At 36.7% G+C, this 15,159-nt stretch overlaps 1 protein-coding gene across 39 annotated transcripts in view; it reads left to right on the top strand.

Moving 5' to 3' along the window:
* Positions 1-15,159, top strand: part of ZMYND11 (zinc finger MYND-type containing 11) — a 124,439-nt gene that overhangs the window by 22,029 nt on the left and 87,251 nt on the right. For 2 of the 39 annotated variants that reach the window (XM_054660620.2, XM_063781274.1), the window contains exon 1: positions 6,341-6,434. The exons of 36 other annotated variants lie outside the window; for them this stretch is intronic. The gene's annotated coding sequence lies outside the window, so the exon portion shown is untranslated. Of the gene's footprint in view, positions 1-6,340; positions 6,435-15,159 lie in introns of those variants that run through there. One more of the 39 variants, XM_054660618.2, reaches the window with a different exon arrangement.

Here is a 15,159-nt window from a genome sequence, read left to right on the forward strand (position 1 = left end):
AGTCAAGACCCATCAGTGTGCTATATTCAGGAGACCCATCTCATGTCTAGAGACACACATAGGCTCAAAATAAAGGGATGGAGGAAGATCTACAAAGCAAATGGAAAACAGAAAAAGGCAGGGGTTGTAATCCTAGTCTCTGATAAAACAGACCTTAAACCAACAAAAATCAAAAGAGACAAAGCCATTACATATTGGTAAAAGGATCAATTCAACAAGAAGAGCTAACTATCCTAAATATATATGCACCCAATACAGGAGCACCCAGATTCATAAAGCAAGTCCTTAGAGACCTACAAAAAGGCTTACACTCCCGCACAATAATAATGGGAGACTTTAACACCCCAGTGTCAACATTAGACATATCAATGAAACAGAAAGTTAACAAGGATATCCAGGAATTGAACTCAGCTCTGCACCAAGCGGACCTACTAGACATCTACAGAACTCTCCACCCCAAATCAACAGAATATGCATTCTTCTCAGCACCACGTTGCACTTATTCCAAAATTGACCACATAGTTGGAAGTAAAGCACTCCTCAGCAAATGTAAAAGAACAGAAATTATAACAAACTGTCTCTCAGACCACAGTGCAATCAAACTAGAACTCAGGATTAAGAACTCACTCAAAACCGCTCAACTACATGGAAACTGAACAACCTGCTCCTGAATGACTACTGGGTACATAACAAAATGAAGGCAGAAATAAATTCATTCCTTTATTAAGCAAGATGTGTAACTTTTGGTGTAAGCTGTTTGTATTGGAACAGATTGAAATTTCCTTTTGTCTCTCTGCCCTTGAATACCTTTAGCCGTGGTACTGATGTACTAATATGTTCTCTAGGTAATTCACATTCCACCAGTTTTGAAGTACAGAATTGTTATTTGCTATTTTTATCAGATACGAAGTCTACTGTTATACAACCTACAAATTATGACAAATCTCTCAAAAAATTTGAGAAATGAAACATTCTCGTTAAATTTAGCACGGACTAGTGTGATTCCTATATAATAAGTGAATAACCAATTAAAATGAATATTAATAAAAATGTTAACATATCATCTGTTTCTTCAATTTTTAAGTTCCTAGTAGACAGTGATTGTGTCATTGTAATTAACTTGTTAGGAAATGTTATAGCAGATGACAGGATCACAGTAATCCCTGATCTACCATGCTGGTAATTACTCAAAGTTGGCTGTCTCAAACTAGAAATATCACGAAGAGTTTCCTTTTCTTTTTTAAATCTACCTCTTTTATTGGCATACATTCTATTTATATCAGTAACATCTACAGAATGTTTATTGTATGTTATAGAAATGGCAATTCAAAGCATTTAAAAGCAAAGATTACATACTTTATTATAGTTGAGTCTCATTATTCACCATAGTTATGCAGTGAATTGATGAATGCTGACCTGTTGTCCTAGGGGAAATGGAGTTTGGTCCCTGTGAGCCTCTGGTCACAACACTTTTATAAACCAAAGTGCCATTTGCATTAGATGGGTTCATTTGCCAGTGTCGTTGTAAAACAAGCCAGTTTCTTGCACATAACCCATTCCCTGTGTAACCTTTAGCAAATATTAAAAAATTTCTTTTGCAGCCTCCTGATCTGCAGAAGCTGCCTTGCCTTCAAAGTTAACGGTTTCATGCCATATCACCTTTTGAACATGAGACAGCCAGCACTAGCCAAGAAGGGTTTAACGTTTTCCTGACCCTGTGTAAAGAGACCATGAATTTCTTTGGCTTTCAGCTTCACAACATTGCTGTTCACCACACTTACTGTTTAATTGATCGTCATCCCATGAATCCACAAAGTTAGCCACTTTTCTATAACTTCATCACATGCTATAGATGTTACTGTAGCACTTTTGGGAATGGCCTCATACACAGATTAGCACATTTCCTCTTCATTTTTCTGGATGTATCATATTGTTGAATCATTGACATTGAACTCAAGGCCAGTAGCACTATAATTCATACCTGAACAAAAGCTCGTCTAATACATACACATGTATGGTGTTATAGTGTCTCTGTAAGGCACATCACAGCCTTCTTGCACTTAGGGACACTAGCACTTCAGCATTACACTTGGGGGCCACCATAAACGGCAAAATCACAGCAAAAAGCAGAAAAAAGCGAAAAACCTGGCGTCATAGATGTCGAGACGGATGCCTGTTATTACAGTATGAGAATTGAAACAGGAAGGCAGAGCATGGTCACGGAGGCCCCAGCTGGGAGTGTGCATGCTGAATGACTCAGTTTTCAGCTGCTCCATGCATGTCTGAGGTCATATGATGTCAGAACACCATGAGGGTTGATTTTGGGATTACAAATAATTTTAGCAGGTAGGAACATTTGCAAACACATAACCTGCAAATAATGAGAATCGATGTAGGTAAAATAGCTACAGCTTTTCTATATCAGGATTTTTATATCTTTTAATAGATGTAAAGATTTTAATAGATATAAAGATAAAAAGATTTTCACATCTTTTAATATCTCATTTAAAAATCAATTTTGTACTGAATTTCATGGCTACAAATGAAATATAAGAAAATTTCTCTTATTTTCTCTCCCATCCAAGTACTCACCAGGCCCAGTCCTGCTTAGCTTCCAAGATCAGGTGAGATCAGGCGTGTTCAGGGTGATATGACTGTATTTTGTATTCTATTAATTGGACATCTTTTTTTCCATGTAATTTTATCTCTCTTTCCAAGCTAGGCAGTAGTGGCTTAGTATATAATATGCTCCTGGTGTATATGACTTTAAAAGAAGAATCAGTGTTTGGCTTTTGGCTTTGGCTTTTTATTTTATTTGTTTATTTATTTTCAGAAAGCATCTCATATGGTTAAAAAGAAATTCAGATTTTTATGCTGAAAAAGGTACTTTTTTGGTACGTAGCTTTAAAATTTTAGGTTGAGAAAAGTGTACTTAAAAATCTTGAAGGAAAAGATGGACAAATTTGACTACATACAATTTAAAAATGAAAAACCCTGTTGTTAACAAAGAAGGGAACTGGAACTGTATTGGCAACATAGATGATAACCCAAAGGATAATATTCTTATGGTATGTAAAGAATTTTTGGCTGGGTATGGTGGCCCACACCTGTAATCCCAGCACTTTGGGAGACCAAAGCAGGAGGATCTCTTGAGGCCAGTAGTTTGAGACCAGCCTGGGCAATATAGTGAGACCCCATCTCTACCAAAACAGCAACAACAATGAGAAACAAAAAAAGGAATTTTGAAGAATCATTAAGAAAATCGCGAACAATACAGTGGGAACACAAGTGGTACTTTTCTAAAGAAGAGCTACAAACACACAAAAAAGGTTTTGCTTGAAATGATGTTTGGCTTCGCTAGTAATTTTTTAAAAAGCAAATTAAGACATGGTATGATTTTTGCACTTCTGGTTTTGGCCAAGATTTAAAAAAGACCAAAAATCTAAAAAGATTAACTATTAGCCATAATGTTTATAATTTAAAAACTCATGCCTTTATTCAGAGGGGAACTTCCACCCTCTTTTACCATAACCAAAGAGGTCCTCTTTGGGAGACTGGCTGTCATCATGGTGATGTATTGACATTTTGGTGTACAAGAGACTTAAACCAGTTCTAAAAGGACAAGGGAATCCTTTGAGAAACCTATATACAGTTACTGGGCCATTGAGTGGCAAACCTTGAGGGAGGAGATAGAAAACAACAAATTTCAAGCACATGAGTGCAAAAGCCTGACCATTTAATTTACAGCAGGGATTTTTCAAGTGTGGTGGACTTTACCCTGCAGGGGCTATTTGTCTCTGTGTGGAGACAATTTTGATCATCATGCCTTGGAGGATACTATGGGTTTCAACTGGGTAAAGGCCAGGGATGCTGCTGAACATCTGATGATGCACAGGATGGCCCCACAACCAAGAACCATTGGCCTCAGATAGCTCCAAGGTTGAGAGAACCTGCCGTAGAGAGAAGCAGCCCCTGTGCAACTGAGTCGATTTTTCTGTATTGTTGCATATGATGACCCTGGGGAGTTAGAAAACATGTTTATTTATACTCTGTTTAAGCAGATATGGGCATTTCAAATAAACATTACAGTTGCAATCACATCTTAAGAAAATTTTTAATGCTTAAAGAAATCACTTACTTGGAAAATTTATAGAATGTATTTTTAAATTAGGATAAATCAAACCTTACTGTATTTTGGTGTTTTACTTACACAAAGCTCATAACTCAAAACTCATGGATGGTAGATCCTTTTTCTTCTGTTCATGTGATTAATTTCTTAGCATAAATATGCTATATGCTTTAAAGTTCTAATCACAAAGATGTTATATACTTTAGCTTAAAGGCCCTTATTAAGTAAAAACAAAACAAAATAACTAGTTCCCTAACCTTCAGATAATGTGAGAACCATAAATTTGGAAGTAAACTAGTGGATTATATTCACTTGAGAAGTAACATATTTGTGGAGTGGAGAATTTCAGGTTGTTTGGTCTGAGTTTTCATACATATCCAGGTCATGATTCTGAATACTTATTTAATAAAAACACACAAAAAGAGCTACTTTAAAAATACAAACAAAAAATACCTTTCTATTACTTACCTATTTTCAATGATCTAGGCACAGATCTCCTCACTGGTATTTGAGGACTGGCAGTATAGGCTGTCTTATGTTCTTTGATATTTCTGATGGCAGACAAGAGGGTATTAGAAAGAGTCAAGTTTGTTTTTTTAACTGAATTTTACAATTAACACTTAAAGCAGTTATTTTTATGGATAAATTACTGCATACCATAGTGAACTTTTGATGCCTAGCACTTGGCAATTTCAGGAAAATAATTTAGATTTAAAATATGGTAAAATGTTAAATTGTAGCATAAAAGGTTTATATAATTCTCTCTAGTATATTTGAAAATTTCCATAATAGCTTTTTTAATTTTTATTTTTGGAGACAGAGTCTCGCTCTGTCACCCAGGCTGGAATGCAGTGGTGCAATCTCGGCTCACTGCAACCTCTGCCTCCCAGGTTCAAGCGATTCTCCTGCCTCAGCCTTCCAAGTGGCTTGGATTATAGGTGCATGCCACCACACTTGGCTAATTTTTGTATTTTTTGTGGAGACGGGGTGTCACCATGTTGGCCAGGCTGGTCTCAAACTCCTGACCTCAAGTGATCCAGCTGCCTCAGCCTCCCAAAGTGCTGGGATGACAGGCACGAGCCGTTGCGCCTGGCATAATAGCTATTTTTAAAAGTTAATAATTAACAGTAATGACAATGAAAGCACACGTGAGCTACTTTCCTAGAGGGTGGGGGAGGTCTCGAGGAAAGGAAGGGGCAACATATTTAAAAATCAGGAATCCTGGTTTGGAAATTCTTTGTAATTCTTTGTAAATTCATAATTTTAATAGACGCTATAAAAATAGTCCTCTGCTGACTCCTTGCTTGAACAAAGTGACAGGTAAATTTGCTGCAGTGACTTTTAGAAAAAGTATACAAATCAGTGGTTTCTACTGTATTTACAAGGTATTGTAGCCGTTACCACCGTCTGATTCCAGAGCATTTTCACTACCCCAAAAAGAAACCCCAGATCCAATAGCAGTCATTTCCCTTTTCTTCTCACCCGATCCCCTGGCACCTTCCAGTTTTTCTGTGTATTTGTCTGTTCTGGACGTTTCATGTAAATGAAATCATATAATATGTGGCCTTTTGTTTCTGGCTTCTTTCACTTAGAATGTTTTCGAGGTTCATCCATGTTGTAGCATGTGTCAGTACCTTATTCCTTTTTCTGGCCAAATAACATTTCATTGTATGAATAATATTCCATTGGATATAACACATTTTGTTTATCCATTCATCAGTTGATGGACATTTGGGTTTTTTCCACTTTTAGGCTAATATCAGTAATACTGCATGGATGTACATGTACGTGTTTTTGTGTGGATGTATGTTTTCAGTTCTTTCGTGTATATATGTAGGAGTGGAATTGCTGGGTCATTTGGGAACTCCATGTTTTCTTTTTGAGGAACTGCCATCCTGTTTTTGAAAGCAGCTGCACCATTTTACATTACCACCAGCAATGTATGAAAACACCGGTTTCTATTATTGCACCAGTTTCTATTATTCTATTATTCCTTTTTTTATTTTCCTTTTTTTTTAAATTTTTTTTTATTTTGAGACAAGGTCTCGCTGTGTCACCCAGGTTGGAGTACAGTGTTGAGATCTTGGCTCACTGCAGCCTTTGCTCCTGGGCTCAAGTGATCCTTGACTTCAGCCTCCTGAGTAGCTGGGACTATAGGTGTTCGCCACCATACCCAGCTAATTTTTTTTTTTTTTTTTTTTTTTTTTTGTAGAGATGGGGTTTCACCATGTTGGCCAGGCTGGTGTTGAACTCCTGGGCTCAAGTGATCTGCCTTCTTCGGCCTCCTAAAGTGCTGGCATTACAGGTGAGAGCCACTGCACCCAGCCTATTGTATGATTTCTTGATTGAAGCCATCCTAGTGGTTATGAACTGGCATCTCATTGTGATTTTGATTTGCATTTCTGTAATGACTAATGTTAAGCATCTTTTTATGTACTTACTGGCCTGGCCATTTGTGTATCTTTTTTGGAGAAACATCTGTTCAGATCCTTTATCCATGTTTTAATTGCGTTATCTGTATTTCTATTGTTGTAATAATTTTATTCCGAATAGAACTTCTTTATCAGATATATGATTTGCAGGGTTTTTTTTTTTTTTTTTTTTTACATTATGTGGTTGTCTTTTTACTTAATGGTGTTCTTTGAAACACAAAACTTTTTAATGTTGAAGTCCACTTTATTTTTTCTTTAGTTGCATTTTGACATGATCCGTCTTTTTTTTTTTTTCTAATAGCTGACTGTACTCCACTGTATTGATGCCCCATACCGTATTCAGCCAGTTCCTTATTGATTTACTATTACAGATAGGGCTATGATAAATGACTTTATGTATACATCATTTTGTGATTTTTGCCAGTGAGATTGGTGGGTCAAAGAGTAAATGTATATGTAATTTTGGTGATTATTGCCATGTTCCCCTCTCTAGAGATGGTGACATTTTGTGTTCCCACCAGTAGTGTATGAGAATCCCTATTTCCTTGCAGCCTGTAGAGCAGAGTACATTGCCAGGCTTTTAGAGTTTTGCTAGTCTAATATGTAGAAATGATATATTACATGTAATCTAAAAATTGCTCTGCTCTAATGATGAGATAAATTAAGCATCTTTTAATAAATTTATAGGCCTTTTGCATTACTTTTTGTGTTTTCTGCTTGTCCATATCGTTTGCTCATTTTTAAAAATTGGATTTTGGGGCATATTCTGAAATTTTAGAGGTTCTTTACATATTAGGGATATTAGCTTTGAATTTATAAGTTGCAAATATTTCTTACACTTTTGCCTATTCAATTTGTCACTTATATTTTTACTTTGTTTACGGTGTATTTGGGATGTGCGAAGAGTTTACTTTTGCTTATTTTTGGGTTTTGTGTTTGTTTGCTTGTTTGTTTCTACTCTTTGGTTTTAAAGGAATCTACTCATATTTTCATCTAATACTTGATTTTGATTTTCTGATTTTTGATTGTATTTTTTCATTCATTCTTTTGAGTTTTCTGGATATATAGTCATATCATCGGTGCCATCTGCAAATAGAAGATGTTTTACCTCTTTTTTCCAGTTCTGATTCCTCTGATAGCCTTCTCTTATGTAATTGCATTGGTAAATACCCCCAAAGCAGTATTCAGTAAGAAGGGATATAGTGAGGATCCTTAACTGTTTCCTTATTTTAGCACAAAATCTTCTAATATTTCTCCATTAAGTAAAATGATGGCTTTGAAGCTGATATGTATACAGGCGTACCTTGGATATATTGTGGGTTTGGTTCCAGACCACCACAACAAAGTGAATATCACAGCAAAGTGAGTTACACAAATTTTTTTGGCTTCCCAATATGGATAAAAGTTATGTTTACACTTTACCATAGTCTGTTAAGTGTGCAACAAGTTATGTGTAACAAGACAAATGTACAGACCTTAATTAAAAAATACTTTATTGCTAAAAATGTTAACAATCATCTGAGCCTTCAGGGAATTGTGGTCTTTTTGCTGGTGGAGGGTCTTGCCTTGATGTTGATGGCTGCTGACTGATTAGGGTGGTGGCTGCTGGAGGTTGGGATGTCTCTGGCAGTTCCTTAAAATAAGGACAGCAATAAAGTTTGCCACATCGATTGGCTTTTCCTTTCATGAAAGATTTCTCTGTCATTTGTAATGCTGTTTGGTAGCATTTTACCCATAGTGGAACCTCTTTTCAAAATTGGAGTCACTCGTCTCCAACCCTACTGCTGCTTTATCAACTAAGTTTATGGAATATTCTGAAACCTGTGTTGTCATTTCAGCAATGTTCACAACATCTTCATCAGGGTTAGGTTCCATCTCAAGAAACTACTTTCTTTGCTTATCCATAAGAAGCAGCTCCTCATTCATTACAGTTTTATCCTGAGATTATAGCAATTCAGTTATATCTTCATGCTCGACTTCTAATTCTAGGGCTCCTCCCATTTCCACCACATCTGGAGTTAATTTGCCCGGATCCATCAGAGGAATCACTATATTAGCTTTAGATTTAGGAAATGTATTCTTTAATAAGACCTGAAAGTTGAAATTACTTAATTACTTAATTTTTTTTTTTTTTTTTGAGACAGGGTCGTGCTCTGTCACCTGGGCTGGAGTGCAGCGGCACAAACAGGGCTGACTGCAGCCTTGAACTCCTGGGCTCAAGTGATCCTCCTGCCTCGGCCTCCCAAAGTGCTGGGATTACAGGTGTGAGCCGCTGCGCCCAGCTGAAATTACTTCTTGATCAGTGGGCTGCAGAAGGGATGTCATGTTAGCCACATGAAAATAACACTAATCTCCCTGTACATCTCCATTAGAGCTCTGGGGTAACCAAGTGGATTGCCAGTGAGCAGTAATATTTTGAAAGGAATCTATTTTTCTGAGCAGAAAGTCTCAACAGTGAGATTAAAATATTCTGTAAACCATTCTGTAAACAGACATGCTGTCATGTAGGCTTTGTTGCTCCATCTACACAACACGGGCAGAGTAGATTTAGCATAATTCTTAAGGGCGCTGGGATTTTCAGAATGGTAAATGAGCATTGGCTTCAAATTAATGTTACCAGCTGCATTAAGAGTCAGCCTGTCCTTTGATGATTTGAACCCAGGCATCATCACCTCTCTAGCTATGAAAGTCCTAGATGGCATTTCTTCCAATATGAGACTATTTTGTCTTCATTGAAAATCTGTTGTTTAGTGTAGCCACCTTAATCAGTTATCTTAGCCAAATCTTCTGGATAACTTGCTGTTTCCTCCTGTACTTTTATGGAGACAGCTTTTTTCCTCATGAATAACCTCATGAATCTACCTCTGCAATCTTCAGACTTTTCTTCTGCCGCTTCCTCACGTCTCTCAGCCTTCATAGAACCGAAGAGAGTTAGGTCCTTGTTCTGGATTAGGTTTTGGCTTAAGGGAATATTGTGGCTGGTCTGGTGTTCTATTCAGACCACTAAAATATTTTCCAAAGCAGCAATAAGGCTGTTTTGCTTTCTTATTCATGTGTTCACTGAAAGAACGCTTTTAATTTCCTTCAAGAACTTTACCTTTACATTCGCAGCTGGGATAGCTGTTTGGCTTAAGAGGCCCAGCTTTCAGCCTGTCTTGGCTTTCGACATGCCTTCCTCACTAAGCTTAATCATTTTTAGTTTTTGACTTAAAGTGAGAGAGATGTGACTCTTCGTTCACTTGAACGCTTTGAGGCAATTGTAGGGCTATTAATGCACCGGATTTCATTATTGTTGTATCTCAAGGAGGCCCGAGCAGAGGGAGAGATGGGAGAATGAGCAGTTGGTGGGGCAGTCAGAACACACACAACATTTATTGATTAAGTTCACTATCTTACATAGGTGTGGTTTGTGGTACCCCAAAATAATTAGTAACAGCAAAGATCACTGATCACAGATCACCATAACTCAATAACAATAATGGAAAAGTCTGAAATATTGTGATACTTAACAAAATGTTATCCAGAGACATGAACTGGGCATACACTGTCAGAAAAAGGGCAGTAGACTTGCTTGACTCAGGGTTGCCACATCAGATTTTCTTTTTTTTTTTAAAGAACAATACTTGTGGAGCACAATAAAGCAACTTGTAAAACAATGAGTTATGCCTGTATATTAAAGCAGTATCCCTCAATTCTTAGTTATTGAGGGTTTTTTATATGAATGAATGTTGAGTTTTGTCAAGTGCTTTTTCAGTATCTCTAGAGGTGATCATATTCTTCTTAGTTCTTCTGATATCATTTATTATTATAAATGTATTTCCTAGTATTGAACCATCATTGCATTTCTATAATGATACATTTAAAAATATGCTATTTTTATTCTGTTTGCCAAAGTTTATTTAAGATTTTGGCATGGATGTTAATAAACTTGTTTGTAGCATAAATTTATATGTTTATTGGTATATGTATGTGTTGAGTCCAAGGCAGTTGCTCAGTTTCATGTTTATTCCCTGGAGCCCCTTTCCTAAGCCTGGTCTGCTCTTGCTGTAATGGTGACTGGACTTTTTTACAGGTCTGCTATAAAGCTCTTGGTTTGGGAATTCCCGTTCCCTGCCTTCTTCTGTGTTGAGTCCTGTTTCCCGGACAAGGCAAGATTGCAGGTTTTTCTTTCTCCTGATTTATTTATTCATATTAGTAGCTTCCTGAGAAAAGGTGCATAATTTTTTTTAATATCTACATGACTGAAATGTCTTTAGTCGGCCTTCTCTAGTTGATCATTTAGAGGGATTTGACATGTAGGTTGAAAATACTTTTTCTAAATAATTTAGAAGGCTTTCATCTATCATTTTCTAGCTTCCATCTATCATTTTCTAGCTTCCATTTTGTTTTATGACCGCTCCCCATCACCCCCCCCCACTACCTGGGAAGCAACTCTCAGTGTTTTGATAGTCTAAGCTGTTGTGCTTTGGCCTTCTTTCTATTCATATGTTGGACAGTTGATGGGCCCTTTCTATTTGCAAATGGCTATTTTTCAGGGCTAGGAACTCTTCTTGAATAATTTTTTCCTTCCATTTTATTATTCAGATATTATATCATGTATTTTTCTTGTCTCCTATTGTGCATTCCTTGTTTTTTTGTTCTACTTTTTGGGAGATTGCCTCAAATTTATTTTCTAACCCTTTAACGGAATTTGTTACTCCTCATATTTTAAATTTTCCTGAATATTCCTACTTATAATATCCTATTTATGGTTTATAGATAAAATTCTATTTCTAACTCTTTCATATTAATTACATATATTTTAAAAATGTTTACTGTTTCTGCATTTTCTGTTTTTAATTCCTCCTTCTCCCCCAACCTTTACCCTCTTCTGTTTGCCTGATGTGTCCTCTTTCTTTATTGAGAAGCTAGTCTCAAATACCTGGTTATCTGTGGCTGTCTGTTCACATTTAAGGGTGAGACACTAGAAAGCTAGTGTGAACAGTTGTCTTGGACTCAACACATACCTATACCTATTCTGCGTGAGTTGGATTTACTGTTGGGATGTCAGGTTGCCAGATGGCTTTTTCTTTAGATACCTTCACATGTCAGTGTCTAAAGAGTCTTTCTCTGGGAACATTTAATTTCTCCACAAAGGTATTGTTTGGTTTCTTGCCTGAGCCTGAGATCTGGAATTTGGCTGTGGAAAGGGTATGCCAACTATTTTTGATTGATTATGTAGCATTTTGCTTAACACCGTGTTCCCCTCACACCCTACTCCAGCTTAAAATCCCTTCAGTTGCTGTGTATTGCTGTCATATTGCAATCCAAGCTACTTATTGTAGCTTTAGATTCTGTATGATTTAATCTCAGTATAGCTCTCATCTGCTTTTCATAGTTCTGTTTACCTCATTCCACTGTCCTTTCTGCTTCAAACATACCGAGTTCTTTCTCACTTAACGGCTTTTGCATGTGCTTCCCCTTTGCATGGCTAGCTCTCTTTCACTATTTAAGTCTTTCCTCATGTGTAATCTCCTTGACTTTCTAGGATAGGCAGGGTTGGTTAGGTGATGCTGTGATATCAAGCAACCTCAAAATCTCAGTGGTTTAAAACAGTGATTGTTGCTCATAATACATGTCCGTCACAGATGAGCTGGGAGCTCTGCTGTCATTTGTCCTCATTCTAGTATGTAGGCTGACCAGAGCAGCCACCATTTGGGGATTGCCATTACCCATAGTATAAAGAAAAAGAAAGCATAGCAAATCATAGTGAACTTTCTTAAATCATCCATTGTGCAAGTGGTATAAATCCCTTTTACTCAGATTCCATTTGTCAAATCCACACGTGGCCTCACCTAATTTCAGTGTGGTGGGGAAGTGCATTGTCCTAATTAACAGTGCATTTTGATTTAACTAGAAATTGGAGAATGACTTTCTTGAGAAGAAAAGAGGTAGGACAGTGTATGTGTGTTGGAGAGGTATATGTGAAAGAGATTAATTGACTTAAGTAGGAAGATAATTACATAAGGGTAGGGTTTGTAAATACAGAGGTAAGACCCAAAAAAGAAAACTAAAATAGTTGACAGTGATTGGCTTAGGGTGGCAGGAAGAGTGGGGAGGGGGCTTGGGACTATCTGATTTTTGAAAAATCATGTGTATGTAGCATTTTAATTAAAATGACAATAAAATTTAAATAATCCTAGACCTTCATGTGACCTCTCTTCTGTCTCTTTCCGGCTACTTTTCCATCTACCTCCTTTACTTTTTTCAGTCAGTCTTCTGGAAAGAGTTCTCTATTTCAGTTTCTCCACCTGCCACTTACTCCTTAACCCACTCCAGTCCGGTTGGGGTGCTATTATTTCACTAAGACAGCTCTTGCTGAAGTCACCAGTGACCAACATATTGCTAAATCTAGTGGATATTTTCAGTTCTTTCTGCTTTTTGACATCCTAGCAACATTCTGTACTTTCTGAAATCTTGCCTTCACTGGACTTCTGTAAGACAGCTCTCCTAGATTTGCTCCTAGTTCTTAGGTGCCTAGGTCACTTTCTACCATATTCTCTCCTGGGGCAGTCTAATCTACATTTATGGTTTCAGTTACCATGCTTAGGTGCCTCACAAATCTTCAGCATATATCCCCAGCTCACTAGCTCTATCTCCACATACCTACTTAACATCTCCCTTAGATGTCTAAAAGACACCTGAACTTAGTCTGCCTGAAACCAAACTCAGCACACAGATACATATACCACTACCTTCTGCAAACTTAGTCTCCATCCCAGATTTCTTATCTCAGTTGAAAACACCCCAGTATAACACCCTGGGAAAACCGGAAATCTAAGCATTATCCTTGACACTCACCTCTCCCTTCTTCCTAGTCCAAAGTTAAGTTGTGATATTTTTTCCTCATTCTACACCCTGTAGCCAGAGTTAACTTAAAAAACCCATTATTTTCCAAAGCTCTCATTGGTCTTGCATTCTTTTCGTTGCTTTTCCTTAATGACCACTCTCCTCTTCCTCATTTTAAAACTTACTCCAAAGCTACAGTAATCAAAACAATGTGGTATTGGAATAATATAGATATGTAGTCTAGTAATAATATAGATTTATAGTCTAGTGGAATAGAATTTAGAGTTCAGAAATAAACCCATACATCTGTGGCTGTTGATTTTTGACAAGGATGCTAAGTCCACTCAATTGGGAAAGAATAATCTCATCAACAGTTGGTGCCAAGATAACTTGATTTCCACATGTACAAAATGAAATTGGACCACCTACCTCACATCACATATAAAAATTAACTCCACATGTGTCAGTAACCTAAATATAAAAGCCAGAACCCTAAAACTTTTAAAAGAAAACAGTTTAATCTTCCTGACCTTTGGTTTTGCAATGGATTCTTAGGTATGATACCAAAAGCATGAGCAACAAAAGAAAAAAAAGTTATATTTTATCAAAATTTGAAAGTTTTATGCATTAAAGGACCTTATTAAGAAAGTGTAAAGACGGTCTACAGAATGGGAGAATGTTTGCAAAGCTTATATCTGATACTGGATTGGTATCTAGAATATATAAAGAACACCTACAACTCAACAGCAACAAAAAGACAACCCAATTAAAAATGGGCAAAGGACTTGAATAGACATTTCTCCAGACATATATACATATCCAATAAATATATGAAAAGGTGTTCAACATCGTTAGTCATTAGAAAAATTCAGGTCAAAACCCCAATGAGGTAATTAGTTAGATGGCTATGATTTTTTTTTAAAGTAAAAAATTAGGAATAATACGTGTTGGTAAAAATGTGGAGAAATTGGAACACTTGTACATTGCTGTTGGGATTGTAAAATGGTGCACCTGCTTATGAAAAAGAGTTTACTAATTCTTCAAAAGGTTAAATGTAGAATTTATTACATGATCTGGCAATTCCACTTTTGGGTATATGCCCCAAGAAATTGAAGGCAGACCCAAGCAGATACTTGTATGCCAGTGTTCACTGCAGTCTCATTCACAGCATCTTTCAAAAGATGGAAACTACCCAAGTGTCCATCAACAGATGAGTGGATAAACAAATTGTGATTTATCCATACGGTGGAATATTTTTCAGCCATAAGAAGAAATAAAGTACTGGCACATGCAACAAAATGGATGAACCTAGAAAACACACTAATTGAAATAAGACAGACACAAAAGGACAAATACTGTATGATTCCACTCATGAAATATCTAGGCATATTAATAGATACAGAAAGTGGATTTGAGGATGCTAGGGGCTTGGAAGAGCGGAGAATGGGGAAGTATTATTTAATGGTCTGTAGTTTGGGGTGATAAAAATGTTTTAGAAATAGGAAATGGTGATGGTTGCAAAACACTGGGAATGTAAAGTAGTTAGTGCTGCCAGATTGTGTACTCAAAAATGGGTAAGATGGCAAATTCTATATTAATATATATTTTGCTACAGTTTTAAAAATAAATAATATAATGTTCCAGAAACCACTGAATTGTACACTTCAAATGGGTGAATTGTATGTGAATTATACCTCAATAAAGCTTTTCAAAAAATAAAAAGGGTAACAATTTTCTCACCCACCATTTTGTTTTATAAACTGTTTTGTC

This window comes from Pan troglodytes, chromosome 8 (assembly GCF_028858775.2).
Source record: "Pan troglodytes isolate AG18354 chromosome 8, NHGRI_mPanTro3-v2.0_pri, whole genome shotgun sequence".
Lineage (NCBI taxonomy): Eukaryota > Metazoa > Chordata > Mammalia > Primates > Hominidae > Pan > Pan troglodytes.